General features: G+C 40.1%; 1 long non-coding RNA gene across 2 annotated transcripts in view; it reads right to left on the bottom strand.

Moving 5' to 3' along the window:
- LOC138741046 (uncharacterized) overlaps positions 1-18,406 on the bottom strand; it is an 88,682-nt gene that overhangs the window by 52,367 nt on the left and 17,909 nt on the right. For both annotated transcript variants that reach the window (XR_011343294.1, XR_011343295.1), the window contains exon 2: positions 11,765-11,853. This is a non-coding gene — a long non-coding RNA (uncharacterized lncRNA). The remainder of the gene's footprint in view (positions 1-11,764; positions 11,854-18,406) is intronic.

Below are 18,406 nucleotides of genomic sequence, written 5' to 3'. Positions count from 1 at the left end.
TGATATTATGGGATTGCTCAGTAGCAAATGAAGCGGATTGATTGAGAAAGAGATTTGGAGAGAGCTCCATGAAGAGGTTTAGATAAAGAGGGAAGAGAAATGCATTTTGACAGCTTGGGTTGAGTTTCAGTGGCTTTAAAACTTCCCCCCACCCCCCAAACTCACATTCCACCTTAAGCAATTTCTCAGCCATAAGTGCTCTGTGATTATCAAGGGATGGCTTAATGTGGTAGGCAAGTGGAAAGAAAAAAAAATGAAAATCACTGTTTTAATTGTACCTAATTGACTCATTATGTGCATGGTTTCATTATTCCAAAGGAATTGGGCCAATGACAATTTTTCTCAAGCAAAATATTTCAATAACATTTGAGTCTAGTGCAGTGATTCTCAACCTTCTCTTCCCACCCACATACCACCTTAAGCAATCCCTTAGCACAGAGCACCGATGGCATAGGGGAGCAACTTGTCCGTGAACTACTCTTTGCAGACGATGCCGCTTTAGTTGTCCATTCAGAGCCAGCTCTTCAGCACTTGACGTCCTGTTTTGCGGAAACTACCAAAATGTTTGGCCTGAAGAAAACTGAGGTCCTCCATCAGCCAGCTCCCCACCATGACTACCAGCCCCCCCACATCTCCATCGGGCACACAAAACTCAAAATGGTCAACCAGTTTAACTATCTCGGCTGCACCATTTCATCGGATGCAAGGATCGACAACAAGATAGACAACAGACTCGCCAAGGCAAATATCGCCTTTGGAAGACTACACAAAAGAGTCTGGAAAAACAACCAACTGAAAAACCTCACAAAGATTAGCGTTTTCAGAGCCATTGTCATACCCACACTCCTGTTCGGCTCTGAATCATGGGTCCTCTACCGGCATCACCTACGGCTCCTAGAACGCTTCCACCAGCGTTGTCTCCGCTCCATCCTCAACATTCATTGGAGCGACTTCATCACCAACATCGAAGTACTCGATATGGCACAGGCCGACAGCATCGAATCCACGCTGCTGAAGATCCAACTGCGCTGGGTGGGTCACATCTCCAGAATGGAGGACCATCGCCTTCCCAAGATCGTGTTATATGGCGAGCTCTTCACTGGCCACCGAGACAGAGGTGCACCAAAGAAGAGGTACAAGGACTGCCTAAAGAAATCTCTTGGTGCCTGCCACACTGACCATCGCCAGTGGGCTGATATCGCTTCAAACCATGCATCTTGGCGCCTCACAGTTCGGCGGGCAGCAACCTCCTTGGAAGAAGACCGCATAGCCCACCTCACTGACAAAAGACAAAGGAGGAAAAACCCAACACCCAACCCCAACCAACCAATTTTCCCTTGCAAACGCTGTATCCATGTCTGCCTGTTCCGCATTGGACTTGTCACACAAACGAGCCTGCAGCTGACATGGATATTACCCCTCCATAAATCTTCATCCGCGAAGCCAAGCCAAACAAAGAAAGAAAAAAAGATGTGAGTGGGGGGGGGGGGGGGGGAGTTTGAAAACCACCAAGTTAGATCGACAGAGAAATACAGGAAGGAGAGAGGAAAAGTGGTGGCTCAGAGGGAAAACTGGGCAAAAGAAATTTTGCACTCATCAATTAAATGAGGATATGGTTTCAAAAGGGAGAATTGTAAGATGGATTGAAAGAGAGACAGCAGACAAAGAAGATTTGACAATTTTCAAGGAAAGTGGATGCCCAGTTAAGCATAATGGTTTGCACAACACCATTACAGCACCAGTGGCCAGGTTAGTAGATTCTCCCTATTTCTACATAGGTTTCATTCCCACCTTCTGAAAACATACAGTGTTTGGTGTATTTGGGTGACAAGGGCTCATGGACCAGAAGGGCCCTGTTGCCATGCTGCATCTCTAAAATTTTAAAAATACATTTTAAAGATCTAGATGATTATGGGACAGAAAGAATGTCTGAGAAGGGATTTGGAGTTGGTTAAGCATTTGACAGGTAGGTTTCGATGAACACTGTTCAAAAAGGATGTTGAAGTAGACCATGCACAAAGAGGAAATTGAAGTCGCTTGAAAGATGTGGAGCAACGGTGCAATTTTGTGTGAGGGAAACACCAGATTTCATAGGGGCAATGTAATTTGAATTTGAAATAGTGAAGTTCTGAGAAAGTCAAAATGAATTTAGATATTTGAGAATAGAATGAAAATGAGCAATGTGAAAGAGAATGGAAGAGCTGGATGAATGAGCAGTTCAACAGTAGAAGAGAATCGAGGCAAGATATTGTAGTTGAGATATTTGGGGGGGGGGTGAGTCGAGAAATATTGAATTGAAGAACAGAGATTGGAATGAAGTTTAAGTTTATTTTCATCTGATTGCACAAGTACAACCTGACAAAACTGTGTTCTTCGGTCATCGGTGCAAAACATGCCGGCACCCAAGCAGACAAAACACCCATATAGACAAAAAATACAAATTCAGGACAAATATACATCTATAAATAAATATTGCTTTGTCAATATTAGAGAATATTGGAGTTCTGAGAAAAAGGGTGTCAGAGACTGAGAAAATAATTCAGAGGACTGAGTGAAATGCAGGAGAGGTGGCTAGTGAGATAAAGAGTGGTCACAAAAGGGTTCAGAGAAAAAGATTCAAGAGATGGGCGCTTCTGGGTGATTTTTAAAAATTTCTCAAGGACAGAAAAGACTGGAGGTGGAGTGGGTGGTTAGAAAACTCAGGTAAAGTCATGATACAGATAAACAGAATGCAGAGAAAATTATTGGCATTTGCCAGAGATCTTAAAAATTAACCTTCAAACATTTGAATGGTATGGCTTTGTCAGTAATTTCAGTCAACCATTTATTTTGAAGTGGTTGTCATAACTACTGCAAAGAAACCAAAGCATAATAAAAACCACAATAAGTATTTCTGAGGTGATCTTGCTCACAAAAATCTCCAACACAAAGATCGAGATTAAGACTAAGGAAGGCCTGCTCATGTTGCCGGCTCATGAAGGCTCTGCCAGGTTCAGTTCAAACAGAATAATCAGATTTGTGAATGATAAAATGCAGTTGGCCTCATCAGCAATGATGATGAGTCACGCTGCGGGGAGGAGGATGAAAGGGTTTGTAAAATGGTACAAAAATAACAACCCGAGTCTCAACGTGGACAAGCAAAAGGAGATGATCGTGGACCTCAGGAGGACAAAAACTGACCATTCTCCAGTACACATCAACTGTTCCATCATGGAGAGTGGAGAGAAAAAAATGTTCCTTGGCATGCATACACTAACTGGAAATGGATTAAAAAAAAAAGTTAATGATAGAGCACGATAGAAGGCCGATGAAAACAGTGCTGTACAATTACACCCAATGAACCTACGAAGCAAGCCCCTTACCCTTATGGAGAGAGGGAGGATACTGGAGCACCCAGAGAAAACCCACTCAGTTTTGGGGGAGAATGCACAGACTCCTTAGATCTTCTTTGGCTTGGCTTCGCGGACGAAGATTTATGGAGGGGGTAAAAGTCCGCGTCAGCTGCAGGCTCGTTTGTGGCTGACAAGTCCGATGCGGGACAGGCAGACACGGTTGCAGCGGATACAACACTGGGATCAAACTCAAGTCACTGGCTCTGTATATCAATTGTACTAACCATGCCACCCTGCTATCAGCTACTTTTTAAAATGACCAGCGCCAAAAGGCACCTGCACTCTGTGGAGTTGTGAAGCATAGTGCCAGATCACTAAAAGCACCAGAAAAACCATCCATAAAATATTCCTAAAAGGAGTGAAGATAAATGAAATTCCATTGTTGGTTCAGTAAATATAATGGAAAATGCTTAAAGCATTCTACCCGCAAATTAATTTCATCTTGGCTTTTAAATGACAAAAGTTTCTTTTGCAGAAAATCAATTACTGAAGTTAAAAAAATATTCAACAAGGTATCAGACCAGTTAAGAAATCTGCAGTTAAAACCATGTAAAGTGTGTTTTGAACTCTTCCATGATTAAACCATCAAGCTATGCTAACGAATATAGATTAAGCAGACCTATTGTGCCCAGTTGCATTGATTATGATCTGAGAAGCTGTGCTGGCAAGTAATTACATCTTATCAGGGCTGCAGGCTGTAAAGACTCTTATGTCTGTAAAGACACAATGTCAATATATCTGGACAAGAATAATGCAAAGTACTACAAAGGATAGCAAAAATAAAATAAGCACGTTAATAAACTATTTTCTGGTGATTTATTATTAAAACTATTGGAAAGATTTCAAATCCTCCCCAAGGCTGGTTGTAATATTGAAAATAACTTCTGTTATGCAAAATGGAGTAATTGTGAACATACATCTGATTTATTCAAGAATTAAGTGGATTCAGCAAGGTTCAATTTTATCACAATTGGTTTTCAAGAAATGCTCCTCTTCTGATATTGCCAAGTTCAGAAATGACTGCAAATCTAAGATGGATCATACAATTTGCAAATGTGTCTTCAACTATTTATCCCAATTGATCACAATATTCAAAATTGAATTGTTTATTTCGCCTTGAAATAAGGAACATAGCCATTTGCAGGAAACTACCTCTTCACATGCCAGCATCTTCAACTCTCAGAGGGTTGTGAAGTGAACTCAGAATATAGTCAGATAATCAAAGCAAAAAATTGGATGGCATTTCTTCCATATTCCTTCACAATTTGAAGTGTCATATTGGAAAAGGGTGTTTTATATAAGCTCACACCAAGACACAAGAGAAACTTGTCCGTGAACTACTCTTTGCAGATGATGCCGCTTTAGTTGCCCATTCAGAGCCAGCTCTTCAGCGCTTGACGTCCTGCTTTGCGGAAACTGCCAAAATGTTTGGCCTGGAAGTCAGCCTGAAGAAAACTGAGGTCCTCCATCAGCCAGCTCCCCACCATGACTACCAGCCCCCCCACATCTCCATCGGGCACACAAAACTCAAAACGGTCAACCAGTTTACCTATCTCGGCTGCACCATTTCATCAGATGCAAGGATCGACAATGAGATAGACAACAGACTCGCCAAGGCAAATAGCGCCTTTGGAAGACTACACAAAAGAGTCTGGAAAAACAACCAACTGAAAAACCTCACAAAGATAAGCGTATACAGAGCCGTTGTCATACCCACACTCCTGTTCGGCTCCGAATCATGGGTCCTCTACCGGCACCACCTACGGCTCCTAGAACGCTTCCACCAGCGTTGTCTCCGCTCCATCCTCAACATGCATTGGAGCGCTCACACCCCTAACGTCGAGGTACTCGAGATGGCAGAGGTCGACAGCATCGAGTCCACGCTGCTGAAGATCCAGCTGCGCTGGATGGGTCACGTCTCCAGAATGGAGGACCATCGCCTTCCCAAGATCGTATTATATGGCGAGCTCTCCACTGGCCACCGTGACAGAGGTGCACCAAAGAAAAGGTACAAGGACTGCCTAAAGAAATCTCTTGGTGCCTGCCACATTGACCACCGCCAGTGGGCTGATAACGCCTCAAACCGTGCATCTTGGCGCCTCACAGTTTGGCGGGCAGCAGCCTCCTTTGAAGAAGACCGCAGAGCCCACCTCACTGACAAAAGGCAAAGGAGGAAAAACCCAACACCCAACCCCAACCAACCAATTTTCCCTTGCAACCGCTGCAATCGTGTCTGCCTGTCCCGCATCGGACTGGTCAGCCACAAACGAGCCTGCAGCTGACGTGGACTTTTTTACCCCCTCCATAAATCTTCGTCCGCGAAGCCAAGCCAAAGAAAGATATAAAATAAACCACTTTTGGTGCATATGTGAGCTCAGATGAGGAGAAAGGTGAACAGGGCACACAATATCAACACTTGCATTTATTTACCATTGATGTAATTTCACAACAATGGTTTCACTCCTGAGGTCTTAAGTTGTTCCATGCAACCTTCTAGTTCGGGCTTTAGAATGAACACATTCTACATTCTGTGATGTAAGATTTAATCCACAATTCAAATATGCCCAAAGGATATATCCTAAGATAATAGGAATACAACAGAACAGCAAATGCGCTATGGAGAAACATCATGTCACATTATTAGAAAGTAGTTTTTCAACAAGGATCAACCTGGCAACGAAATAGTGTTTTTCATCGTATAATAGAACATGCTCTTTGTTCCAAGTTTGTAATTGTGATATTAAGATTATTTGAGGTGGATATTTTTAATGCTTCCAGTTCAAGTTTATTGTCACATATACCAAGAGATTAATTTGTTAGCAGATCAATCGACTTCTCATACATAGTACAAAATTGCAGAGTTACAAAGCAAGATCAGTTGATAAAGAGAAATAACAATTGAAATTTGATTTTTTGGGTTTCATTCAGGAGTTTGATAACTGTGGGAAAGAAACTATCCTTCATTTGGATACTAGGTGACATTCTCATGAATCTTCTTCCTCATGGAAGGAAGAGGGAAAGAGTATGATTTGGGTGGGATGAGTCTTTTAATCTGTTGCCTATTTTTCCAGGGCAATGGGAATAACAGATGGAGTCAATGGAGGGATGGAATGTGTGTGATGCATTTTGTCACTATCACATCCCTCTGCAGTCTTGGGCTTAGCAGTTCTCTACTACGCAGTGATATACCCTGATAGGATGCTTTCAAAGGCGCACCTGTAGAAGGGATGCTGGTGACATGCCGACCTTCCTCAAGCTTCTGAGGAAGTGGAGGCACTTCTGCACTTTCGTAGCCTTTACATCAATGTGGGTGGACTAGGACAAATAGCTGGAGTGGTTTACTCTTTGGAGGTTAAAGCTGTAATTTATCTCCACTGTTGATGCAGATTGGGGAGTGACACCAATATCCTGGAGTGTAAAGCCCTGCAAAAGGTATTGGACACAGCTCAGGACATCACAGGCAAAACCCTTCCCACCATCAATAACATCTACAGGGAATGTTGCCATTGAAGCAGCAGCAACCATCAAGTATCCTCACCATCCAGCACACTCCCAGTTCTCGCTGTTACCATCGGAAGTATAGGCGCTACAAGACTCACACAGCCAGGTTCAGTTACAGCTGCTACCCCTTCACCATCAGACTCCTCAACAACAAACTCAGATCATTTAAGGTCTTACTTTTGCATTTTATTAATTGTTCTTTTTTCTCTCTGTATTGCACAGTTTGAATAAATTTCTTTATTTGTTTACTTGTTTAGGTTGCATACAATACACTTGCACTACCAATAAGTGGTCAATCTGCCTCACCCACAGGAAAAATAATCCGAGGGTTGTATGTGATGTCATGTATGTACCCTGACAATAAATCTGAACTCCACCCAGAAGTCTGTAATCAGCTTCTTCCTTTTTATGACATTGAGAAGGACAGGTCATTGTCCAGCCACCAAGCCTCAAGGCCCTCGACCTCTCTTCTGTACTCCACTTCAACATAACTAGAGGCCATGATAGTGATATCACCTGTGAATTTGAATATGAAATTGGAGCTCTATCTGGCCACATATTGAATATTCCTTTGGGAAACAATGACCAAATTGGAATCGTCAGACAACTCAGATTGAATGATGAATTTCCAATAAAAAATTCAATATTCATAGAGGTGAGAAATAATTTTCATCTCCATTGAATATTTACCCCATTTAATGGACTATTAAAATGAAGGGTAGAGTATCCAAGACTCTTGCCATATTTCACAGGACCACAAGAAATTTTGAATGTAATTGACTTGCAGAGAAATGTTATTTTGTCAAGGGATTAATTTGATTGTTTGTGTCAGAATCAAACAAACTGAAATCAGATTAAATACTGCAGTTGAGGTCCAGGTCATACCACCAAGGAAAATGTATCCCTTTACACTCAACTGTTTTTCTTAGAATTGACTGAATAATGCAATCATAGCAAAGGTCTCGTATGATCCAACAGGCACCACTACCAATGTCCCTTCAAACACTTTTTTTTTCCTCCCAGGCTAATCTTGATATTGGGCTGACATAACTGAGATACAATCTTTTATATCCAATAAATGTAATTTTAAGTTACCCAAGTTTCATTCTGAACATTTGTGGGACAAAACAAATTTGTGCTCCATTCATGCAAAAGTCTTGTGTGTCTGGAGCAGCAAGTCATCTTCTGTTCTTACCACAATTTGATTTCTCCAAATATTATCACAACAGTTGACAGCTTTCACATGCATTACTTACTCAGTGAAGTGAATTCATCAGAACCAACTTTAAAATTGAGGCTGTAAACAGTGAGGGATGGCACAAAGTGGTTCAGACATGTCAGTGCCATGTTGCTGCCTGTGTCACTCCAGTGTCAATGTCTGTAAGCTGGTTCTTATTCTGCTTGTCAACTTGGTTTGAAATGCTGCTTAGCTCCAGAGACTCAAAAGTGGGTTAAAAGTAAAATTATTACACTTAGGGTCACAGTTATTTTCTTATTATATCTGTGGAAATGTGATTATTTAGACTGTCAACCATTGCTATGATATTTACTTTCTTTTTCTTTTTAAAATATTTTTATTGAACTTTGAAAAAACTTATTGAATTGAACCCCTTTTTGTATAAGATGATATGGACAGTTACACAAATAAGACATTCTGTATAACACTAACATACATATATGGTAAAGCATTTCCAAATCATTCTAAATACGATATATATTTTTAGAAAAAATATTCTAATAATGCAAAAAAAAAAGAAAGGAAAGAAAATAATTAAGGAGAAAAACTCAAACCCCTTCCCTAACTGCACAGCCAGATGCTATATATGATTAGGGTTAAAAGAAAAACAAAGTTTTTTTTAAAAAAAAGAACTTGGAATAGATGCAAGTCAGACAATGTAATTATAATTGAGTAAAATTATAAAATAAGATAGTGAGTCATAATGTCTGGAAACTTGTATCTGAATTATTAATTGAATAATTATTAATTGCTATGGTATTTTCATTTTTTTTAAATATTAAAAAGGAATCAACATGAAAGTCCAAAATGACAGCACCTTCACCAAATAAGAGATTGTGAAGAAATGGTCGAACAATAGTTAAATTACAGTAAAAACACAAATCACAATTTTCCTGATTTACTTCTGACTTTTGTGTCTTTACTTCAACCATAGTTTTCTACAGGGTTTTGTCATTTCCTCTGGCTATCCATCCCATAGGATGATGATGGTTCCTTTCAGTCAGTTTGTCGAGTTTGATACGAGGATACCCTACGCCTCAGAAAGGAGCAGCGTGTGAGTGAATGGATTTGGGGAGTCGGGGTTGGACAGATCCAGACCCACCCTCTTGACATCCCCTTCCAGATCCAGCTGCATGCTGAGGTCCAAGACGGTTGGGGGAAATAATGACCAGACCAAGCGTTGATGCAAGAGATGCCTTTTCTGCGCTTCACAGCACATGTTTGCTAGATGGCAAACCCTATGAGAGGGTTCATCCATCCTTTAACAGGTCTTGTTTTTCATCCTGTCTAGCCATCCTCTGCACCAGGCAAGCCTGGTGGGGGAGCTAGTTTAGTCACTGACCACCCAATTTACTTTATAGTTAAATTAAATGTTGGTAAATTCCCGAAGACAAGTGGGATTTGATTTAATATTCTCATGCAGTAACAAACCTAATCTTTTCATATTTGAAAGAGAGCCATTTACAATTATAATCAGATGGCAATGCATCCCAACTTGACTAAAGACTGAAATTAATGAGGCAGACCAAAAAAAAACCACCAAGTAGGAGAGAGGTTTTGGCAAAAAGGATTCAAGAACAATATTGGTCAAAATTGTGCTCTGATAACATGCCATCATTTATTAATGGTACAATATAATTTCTGGCACCTTTTATACCTTGCACCACAAAAATTACATGGCTTAAATTCTGAAATTCCGGATTCTTGTTTTAAGTGTGGAATAGAGGTTGGACATTTTTATATTCAACCTGGCTATGTGTGAAAGCAAGATCCTTTTGGTATGGCTTGGCAGAAATTTTAACAAAAATTATAGAAGTGGATTTTCCATAGGAACTAGAACTGTATTTATTGAGCATTTCTATGTTTATTGGCATAAAACTATAAAAATATCAAATACATTTCATGAGGATTGCACTAGTGGTAGCCAGGAAATGTAAAGATGTTGCATAGAAGTCCAACTCCCCCCTAATTATTACTCACTGGAATATGGAAATACAAAGTTGTGCCCCCCTGGAAAAGATAACAATCTTAGAAAGAAGTATGACATGTTTGTTAAAATATGACAAACTTATTTGAATCATACCTGCTTAAGGATAGAATTAACTTAGCTGAAAAGGTTAAATAATATAGTTAGGTTAATAGTGATGAAGTCCTGAAGATCAAGATAGAAACTAATTAACGAAGGCATGCTCAAACACCCTTTCTTTTTTGGATAATTGTTTTTTTTAATGTTAACAATTTTGTGGGGACGGGGGTTGAGATTTGGGCAATCATATGAGACTCTAATTTTAAAATACTATTTATATGATGTATGCAATAATATTCTATACAAATCTTTCAAAATCTAAAATATTCAAAAAAGAAGGGAGAAGTGTCAAGAGTTTAACTGGAACATTTAAATGTATTTCAGTATGATTACCTGATTCAACCACAAGTATAACTCACGACCCATTTTTGGAATTCCAATTGATCTGCTAAATAACACAAAGTTGCCTTGTTTTAATAGAATTTGTCCCACTTCCAGTAGAAGCAGCATCAAAAAAAAAGAATTGGACAGAAAACGTTTGGACGTCATACATATTTGCACAGACTTCTTTTTCATTGGATTATTTTCATACTTGATAATATCATACCTGCTCAATAACCATAGAAAATGGTGCAACAACAAAAAAAATCTACCACCTGTATTTTCACTCACAGTAAAACAAGGGGTTCTCAGCACTGTCCCCAACCATGTGTAAATTAAGGTTTCCTAAAAGTAATGTTAACCTTTTGCTTTTTCATTGTTTTTTTTTTCTTGACTCATCACTCATGATTCAATGCAGCAGATTAGTTCAGAGTTCGAGAGCCACAGCAGATTTTCACTGTAGAGGCTGACCTCTGCCTCTATTTCAAAAAAGATGAATCACCATTGTTTAGAACATGGATAGGACTGCAGTGTCTCACATTCTTCCCTCCCTCTCATTTCTATTCCTTCCATGCCAGTCTTCAGTTGCTCTGACTGCCATGGAGAGTGCACTTTAAGGATTAGACCCACTACCCTTGATTCCTTACAATAATGTGAAGGCTTTGATCTCTGGAGAATCAGGTAGGTTTAACAGCTACAACATTTATTTCCTTCCTTTCCCCCGCCCCCCCCTCCCCACCCACCCAACCAAGGACAATTTTATCAATCATGTTTTGTAGTGGGTTACATGATTTCATAATGCTGTTAAGCGCAGCATTCATTCACCTTATCAACTTTTGGGAAGTTATGTCTGCATCTGTCTCATGCTGAACTATCATTTCCTAACCTTGGAACTTTAAATCTTGGAATGTTTTTCAAATAACTAAATTTAATGGAGTTCTGATTAATGATGGTTCCTTTTTTTTGAGTTCTATGCTTTGCTACTTAACAGATGGGCTGACAACTAATTCTACTTCGTTGAAAAGATTACAAGCAACATCCTTAAAAATGTCAATTCCCCCAAGGTAACTCTTCTGCAGAGAAAATCTTTGACTTTTGTGAACAATGCCTTGGGAGATTAAGAAAGAGTGAATAATTAATGAAATGATTAATTATTATCTACCATGCTCCAGGAGCTCATATTGGACTGCAGGAAATCACAGTTTATTTCTTTAATTTATACAGTACCTTTATTGCAATCATGCAAAATATTCCTGAAGTATTCACAGTGATGAACATTTTCTTCACTGATGAGTAACGTCTCAGAATCTTTCCTCCTGGAAACGGACATTTGGGCATCAGATATTTTGTTGAAAAATAATAATTTTTGTAGCTGTTTGGACATTTTTGGCACCCACAGTTTGGCACTGGCCTGGCAAACCCCCCCCCACACACACATTTCAGCATTTCAGAAACATTTGCCGGGGAGGGTTAGAAGTGATTCAGGAAGCACAGGTCTGACCTGCCCCCCCCTACATAGATGGTGACTGTGTGACGAGGGTCCACAGCTTCACCCTCCTGGGCATCAATATCTCAGACGACCTCTCCTGGACTGTAAACACTTCAGCATTCATCAAAAAGGCCCAGAGGCGCCTGTACTTCCTGAGACTGCTCAAAAAGAGCAAGGTGGGTCGGAAGCTGCAGATTACCTTCTACAGTTCCACCAGACAGAGCATCCTGCTGTACTGCAGCACAGTATGGTTCTCCTATTGCACTGAAGAAGAGCGGCAAAGACTTCAACGGGTGGTGAGGGCAGCAGAAAAGATAATTGGATGTCCTCTACCCTCCCTGAAGGATCTCAACACCTCTCGTTGCCTCAGTAGAGCACAAGCAATAATAAAGGATCCCACCCACCCTGCCCTGCATCTGTTTGACCTACTACCCTCTGGCAGACGCTACAGGTCAATCAAGACAAGAACAAACAGTCTCAGAAACAACATTTTCCCCCAGGCTGTCACTACACTGAACACACATATCCACATTCCCCTCTTTGTCCTCCACATCTATTATACATACAGCTGACACCCACCCCCCCCCCCCTCCATTCACATAAAGGACATATACGGCACTGTAAATTAATTTTTTTAATTTAACTTCTGTGGTGCTGCCTGTGGTTGCGTCGCTGCATTGGTAACCTTGTACTGCTGTCATAAATCTCGTTGTATAACTTGTACAATGACAATAAAAAGCTATTTGATTTGATTTGATTATTTAATAAATATAACAATAAATCCCAAAATATTTCTGAAACACCAGCCACCTCGGTGTGGCTGTCATAGGGCAGCTGGCAGGGCTGTCAGCATACAACCATTGGGACCATCACAGGGTGCAACCAGTGGGGTGGAGTCGGCCAGCAGACAGTGAGTGGAGTGGTGGGCGAGAACATCCAGCACTAAATTGTGGGAGCCAAACTAAGAGAGCCAAAATATCCAGCACCAAAATGTCCTAGACCCTTTTCTTCCAGTTATTTTGCTATATAAAACTGGGGTCCAGGTTTCCACAGAAATATGAATGTTATGTGAACTCTGCACCAAATGGATTCTTCTTCTAAAACATATGGGAAGGTTGTACCCGGGCTTAACATGTGAACAGTCCCTCAACTGTTTTAGGATGTTCACATGGGAGAGATTCAAAGTATTTTGCCTTCATCTTGTATGGTAGTGAGCAGAGTGAACAATAATGCACTGAACCAGACTCCACTACAATTCCTCAAATTGTTTGCCTCCCAAAATCAACATGATAAAAATTGGCGATGCTGCCGAAGCTGCTGCAATGACGTCGCTGCTGCTTGTGCGAACCTGGGTGAGCAGAGATTAAGTGCTGCTTCAGGAGGTTCAACTGCCGCATTCTGACAGGCATTGAGAGAGTTTGCAAATTATTTTTTTCTCCAAAAATAGTGGCAGTGCCAGTGCTCAGCAGCAACCACAAGGGGTTGTAGATTCCAGGGAGCAGCAGTCCAGCATGTGGCACTAGAAATGGAAAGAACAGCTCTCATTCAAAAGGAGAGTTAAAGGTGGTGACCCTACAGAACTTGGCCACCACAAAGGACCATGAGGGACCCACACAGGCTGCTGACAAATTGTGGTTGGGAGACCAGCATGGGAAGTGGGTTCCTTGAGGCTGGGCTATGAGAAGAACTTCAGTTACATCTTCCAGAGGATTCATGCGAGAAGATTTTTGGATTGGTTAATACCTCTTCAATATGTGCTTGTCATTCTTTGATTCAGTTTAAAGTGTTACATCGGGCTCTAATGTCGAAAGGCAAATTGGCCAGATTTTTTCTAAAGTCAGTCCTATTTGTGATAGATGCAAATCAGAAGTGGCTTCTCTATCTCATATGTTTTGGTCATGCCCTATGTTGGAATGGTATTGTTTAGATATTTTTAAGACTTTGTCAGCAATACTGGATATTAGTTTGCATCCAAACCTATTAACTGCTCTTTTTTTGGAATTATACTTCCAGAAGTGGGCCAAGTTCCCCCTTCCACACATCAGGTTGTAGCCTTTTCTACATTGTTGGGTAGAATAACTATTTTATTTAAATGGAAAGGTTCCAATCCACCTACTTTGACTCAATCGTTCTCTGAAATTGTCAAATTTTAAGTTTAGAGAAAGTTAGGAGTCTTACATTTGATACTTCTGTTAAATTTGAAGAGATGGTGACCTTTTATAAATTATTTCCACATGACTTTGTTAGTGTAATAACTTTCCCTTCTGGACCATATTTAATTTTATTTCTTTTCTCTTCTCTTTGTTGGTGAAGATTAGACAATTAATTTTTATTAATAAATTCTCAGGATAGGCTGCCCAGTCTTTTTTCCCCCCTCTTAGATTAGATGGGGTTTTATATAATGAAAGTTCTTCCTTTTTTTTGACAATTTCAGCTTGAGGAGATGAGAATATATTTGTTAATTGTGTTCTATCATACGATGCATATAGTGATTGTTTTTCTTGTTCATGTACATCTATTCTCCTCATGTACTGTTTACTTACAATACAGTTCGATTAATAGAAAGATTGAAAAGAAAAAAAAATAAAGAGACTGGCTAACTAAGTATCGAAGCCAGGATTGAAGAGGGTGCTTGGCCAGGAGGGCTCCCGAATGGCGTCAGCGCTGAGGGCATCCTTGTCGTATCGGAGGTTTGGATATGGAGCTTAGATTGCTAATGGAGCCTGTGCAGCTGCAGGAGCACTGGAGGAGAATCCATGGATACCAAGCAATTCTGAAGGGATTCTCCTTTGCTTCTCTTTCTCTTAAAATGTAAGGGGTGGTAAGAGACACTACTGTCGGAAGGCAATTCAGGCCCACTAAGAGCTTCCTTTACAAGACACAAACTGAGGCAGGAATATTACTTTATGGTAATATTGTTGTATCTCGTGTTTTTTTTAAACAAAAAGTAAGACCCTGGTTGACATGAATTGAAGGAGCCCCACATGCTACCCCACAACAGTTTAGAGGGAAGTGGCTATTAAACTCGATGTACATTCTGCATCAACTCCTCGATGTACAAAATCCCAACATGTTTGGAACATGTCTTGATTGCAAATTTCTTGAAAATGTCGATGAGGCTTTTGGAAAAGGTGACAAAACAAAGAAACCCAAAGTAGGAAATAACATATTTGTTGAGTTGGCATCTGTTGAAATTCCAACATTTTATTTAGACATAAAGCATGGTAACAGGTCATTTATACCCAAATGACCTACACTCCAGATTGGTTTCCTCCAACCATTCAAAAACCTGAGTCCCCAGGGAAAATCCACGCGCGAGGAAAACAATCTCCTTACAGACAGCGGAGATTTTAAACCCCAGTCACAATCACCAGCACTGTTAAGGCATTGCACTGACTGCTAAGCCGACAGTGCCACCCCAAAATAAAATAGAGAATGAGGGCATCGATCCTACTATCTCTTGCATGCTAAGCGAGCTCTCTAACTAATTTCCTCCATACATTTACCTCATTTAGGAGTTAAAGGGATTAAAAAGTCCAAGGTCACAAAGGCGCAGTATTTCATTGCCTCTTATTTGAGTTGTAAAGGCCAATGAGGAAAAAAACTCTTGCAAAAATCCAGGGACCAGAACAAGCTACTTTGCCTGCCTTTTTTTTCTTCCCTCCACCGCCCCCCCCATCCCCCCAAAATCTCATTTAAACTGCAAAAGTGTGGAAGAGGAGGGAACTGTTATGGGAATGTCCTGATCCACTTTGCATCTGTGCTTTACACAGGTGATAACTGGATATGACTCCATTCATTTCACCTTTTCCCTCAGGATTGGGAAAAGCCAGTAAGTGCTGGCTGTTTTTAATTATTCATGAGTGGCTTTTTGTGTTCTTAACTTTGAAAACAATGTTCATTTATTTCATGAAATAAGTCTTCATGAGTTGCTTTAAAAAGTCACTGACCAGGAGCAAAGTTCAAAAAACAGCTGGACAGTCTTCGGCAATTGTGCTTCGCAAGGCACCTGTACAGGTTCAGCTTATCCAACCTGCTGCATCAAGTTGAAGCTGGCGATGGATCTAGTCAGCAAAGTAGGGTTCAGTAGAATCCAAATCCTATTTTGCACTACCCTCAATTGCTGAATATGATTACAATTCACAGTTAATTGGGAGGCACAGGTATAAATAGCCAGAATTGGTTTCTACCGAGCTGCAAAATAAATAAAAAAAATCATCAATGTTCCAACAAATTTGAAGCCTCTATATTGATCAATTCAATGTTGTTCTCCTGGTTTTGTGTATGTAGAGCATATACAATTGGAATCAGGATGAGCTACTTTACTTCGCTTCAAATAAAATTGGAAGTACAAAAAACATTTTGCTCCAATGCTGGAATGAAGATGGTTGACTTTTTTCTACAACGTTTTGTTTCATACCAGATTCTTTGCTTTTCTTCCTCACTCTGAAATACATTTTTTAATCCGAAGTGCATTTGCAGGGTGCAGCTGCTCTCTATAAATACACCAGCAGAGCCCTGTAATTAATGAATCCTCACTTCATCGTGGTCCATCCATTTCCCACACCATTACTCCTTTCTGATTTTGAATACTTGCAGTTATTCACATAAAATCATTCAAACTCATTGGTGAGCTTTGTGTGGCTTGCTATCAGGACATTATGTTCAGGACGATTATTTTAATCCAGGCCCTTCAAAAGAAACAGCATTTTAGATGACGAAACAAGAACTTTCAATGCAAAGGTTTCCAACTTCTGAGTTGTGAAATGGGAGCTGGCATTTCATAGATTTTCTTCTGCTTTTATTTATTCCCATAAGTAATTTTCTCAGCTGACCTTTGTCGGAGCATTGTGGTCAGCTGAGACTATCTTCTTTTATGGTTCACATAGTTCGCTAATGGACTTTATTTCATGATGTAATCTACGCAATATCAATCTTCACATCTTCAGCAGAACTTGCTGGGCAAGTTCAGCAGCAAATGTATTACTGCTGCAACTATTTGGTTACAATTATTGTGTAGATTTCGCCCACCTTGAGTGGGAAGTGACAATGAAGTGAATGCATCCTTAAAGCTTCACTGAAAAACAACCTCAACATGACCGTAAACATTCATTTTAAACATGCATTACTGGATGGGGTTCTATTTTGTTTCATTCTCTGCAGATATATGGTGAGGTCCGTTGATTATATACACATTTTTGAAAATTTAGACATGGTAACAGCAAATTGCATACTGTGACATGAAAACTATTACATATCATTGTATGTCTTTTCTATAAGCTCTGAAAATTCTTGGCTAAATCATTCTGCCTCTCTATCTCTCCTTAAAAATGTTCTTGCAAACTATGGCACATCATGGTCTTGGAACCCTTTGTGATGTCAATTTGTCTGGACGACAGAGATACACAGAGGCAGAAGAATTTAGGCTGGAAATTTCATACCAGTAGACAAGACATGAAATCATAGCTACGAGGAACAAAGCCATTACAATGTGAGATTTTTCTAACATTGCCTACAAGTGCAGAATCTCACTTGAATGTAGAATTGGGGAAGGTTACAGAACTAAGGAAGGACAGTAAATGAAAAACAATTAAGCAGTGATTGCAAGACCAAGAACCAAAATAGGTCAAGAAGTACGACGCAATGGTTGAAAAGGACATTGTGCGACTTAAGATTCATGCAGAAGAGATTTAGGGGAAGAAAAACACAAGGCCAGCCTGAAGACCATTGGATCAATCAAATCTGATGGTATTAATGTGGAGGGTTGGAAAGATAAATGAGATGGATCTATTTCCAAGAGGGGAGGCATCAATAAACTAGATGCAGATTTAAAGAATGAGGTGGGATATGATCATTCTTTTCAATCAAGAGCGAGGTCAGGGTCTGCAACTCCCTACATGGAGGGTGGAGAAAGAAACCTCATCACATTTTGAAAATGCTCAGAAGTGCCCTTGAACGCCAATGATATTGAAAGAGCAAATGGGGGCTTGGCGATGGTTGTGCCTGAAAAACCACATCAGACAGACATTCCCTCAGAAACAGACTAAACTCTCAGCATTGAACTTCAAGCTCAGATTGCTGGAATGTTGCTTGATTTAACAAGGCTCTTGCTTAGACATATCCACCTTCAACAAGAGCCAAAGTTCTGCTCAACTGTTAGAATTATTGCAACATATGGAACCATGACAGATGATTGGCAATCACCAAAGCTCTGTAGCACTTGTCAGATAAGTGACCTTGTAATCTGTTTTATCAATGTTAATTATGGTTCAGGATATTGGGGAAAAAATGTTTCTGTTCCTAATTGGAAAATGGTCTATGATATTTTCTTTCCAACAAAATGGTTTATTATCTCATCTGTGTGATGATAGAGAGAAATT

This window comes from Narcine bancroftii, chromosome 8 (genome assembly GCF_036971445.1).
Source record: "Narcine bancroftii isolate sNarBan1 chromosome 8, sNarBan1.hap1, whole genome shotgun sequence".
Lineage (NCBI taxonomy): Eukaryota > Metazoa > Chordata > Chondrichthyes > Torpediniformes > Narcinidae > Narcine > Narcine bancroftii.
This window is presented reverse-complemented; position numbering and strand designations above follow the sequence as displayed.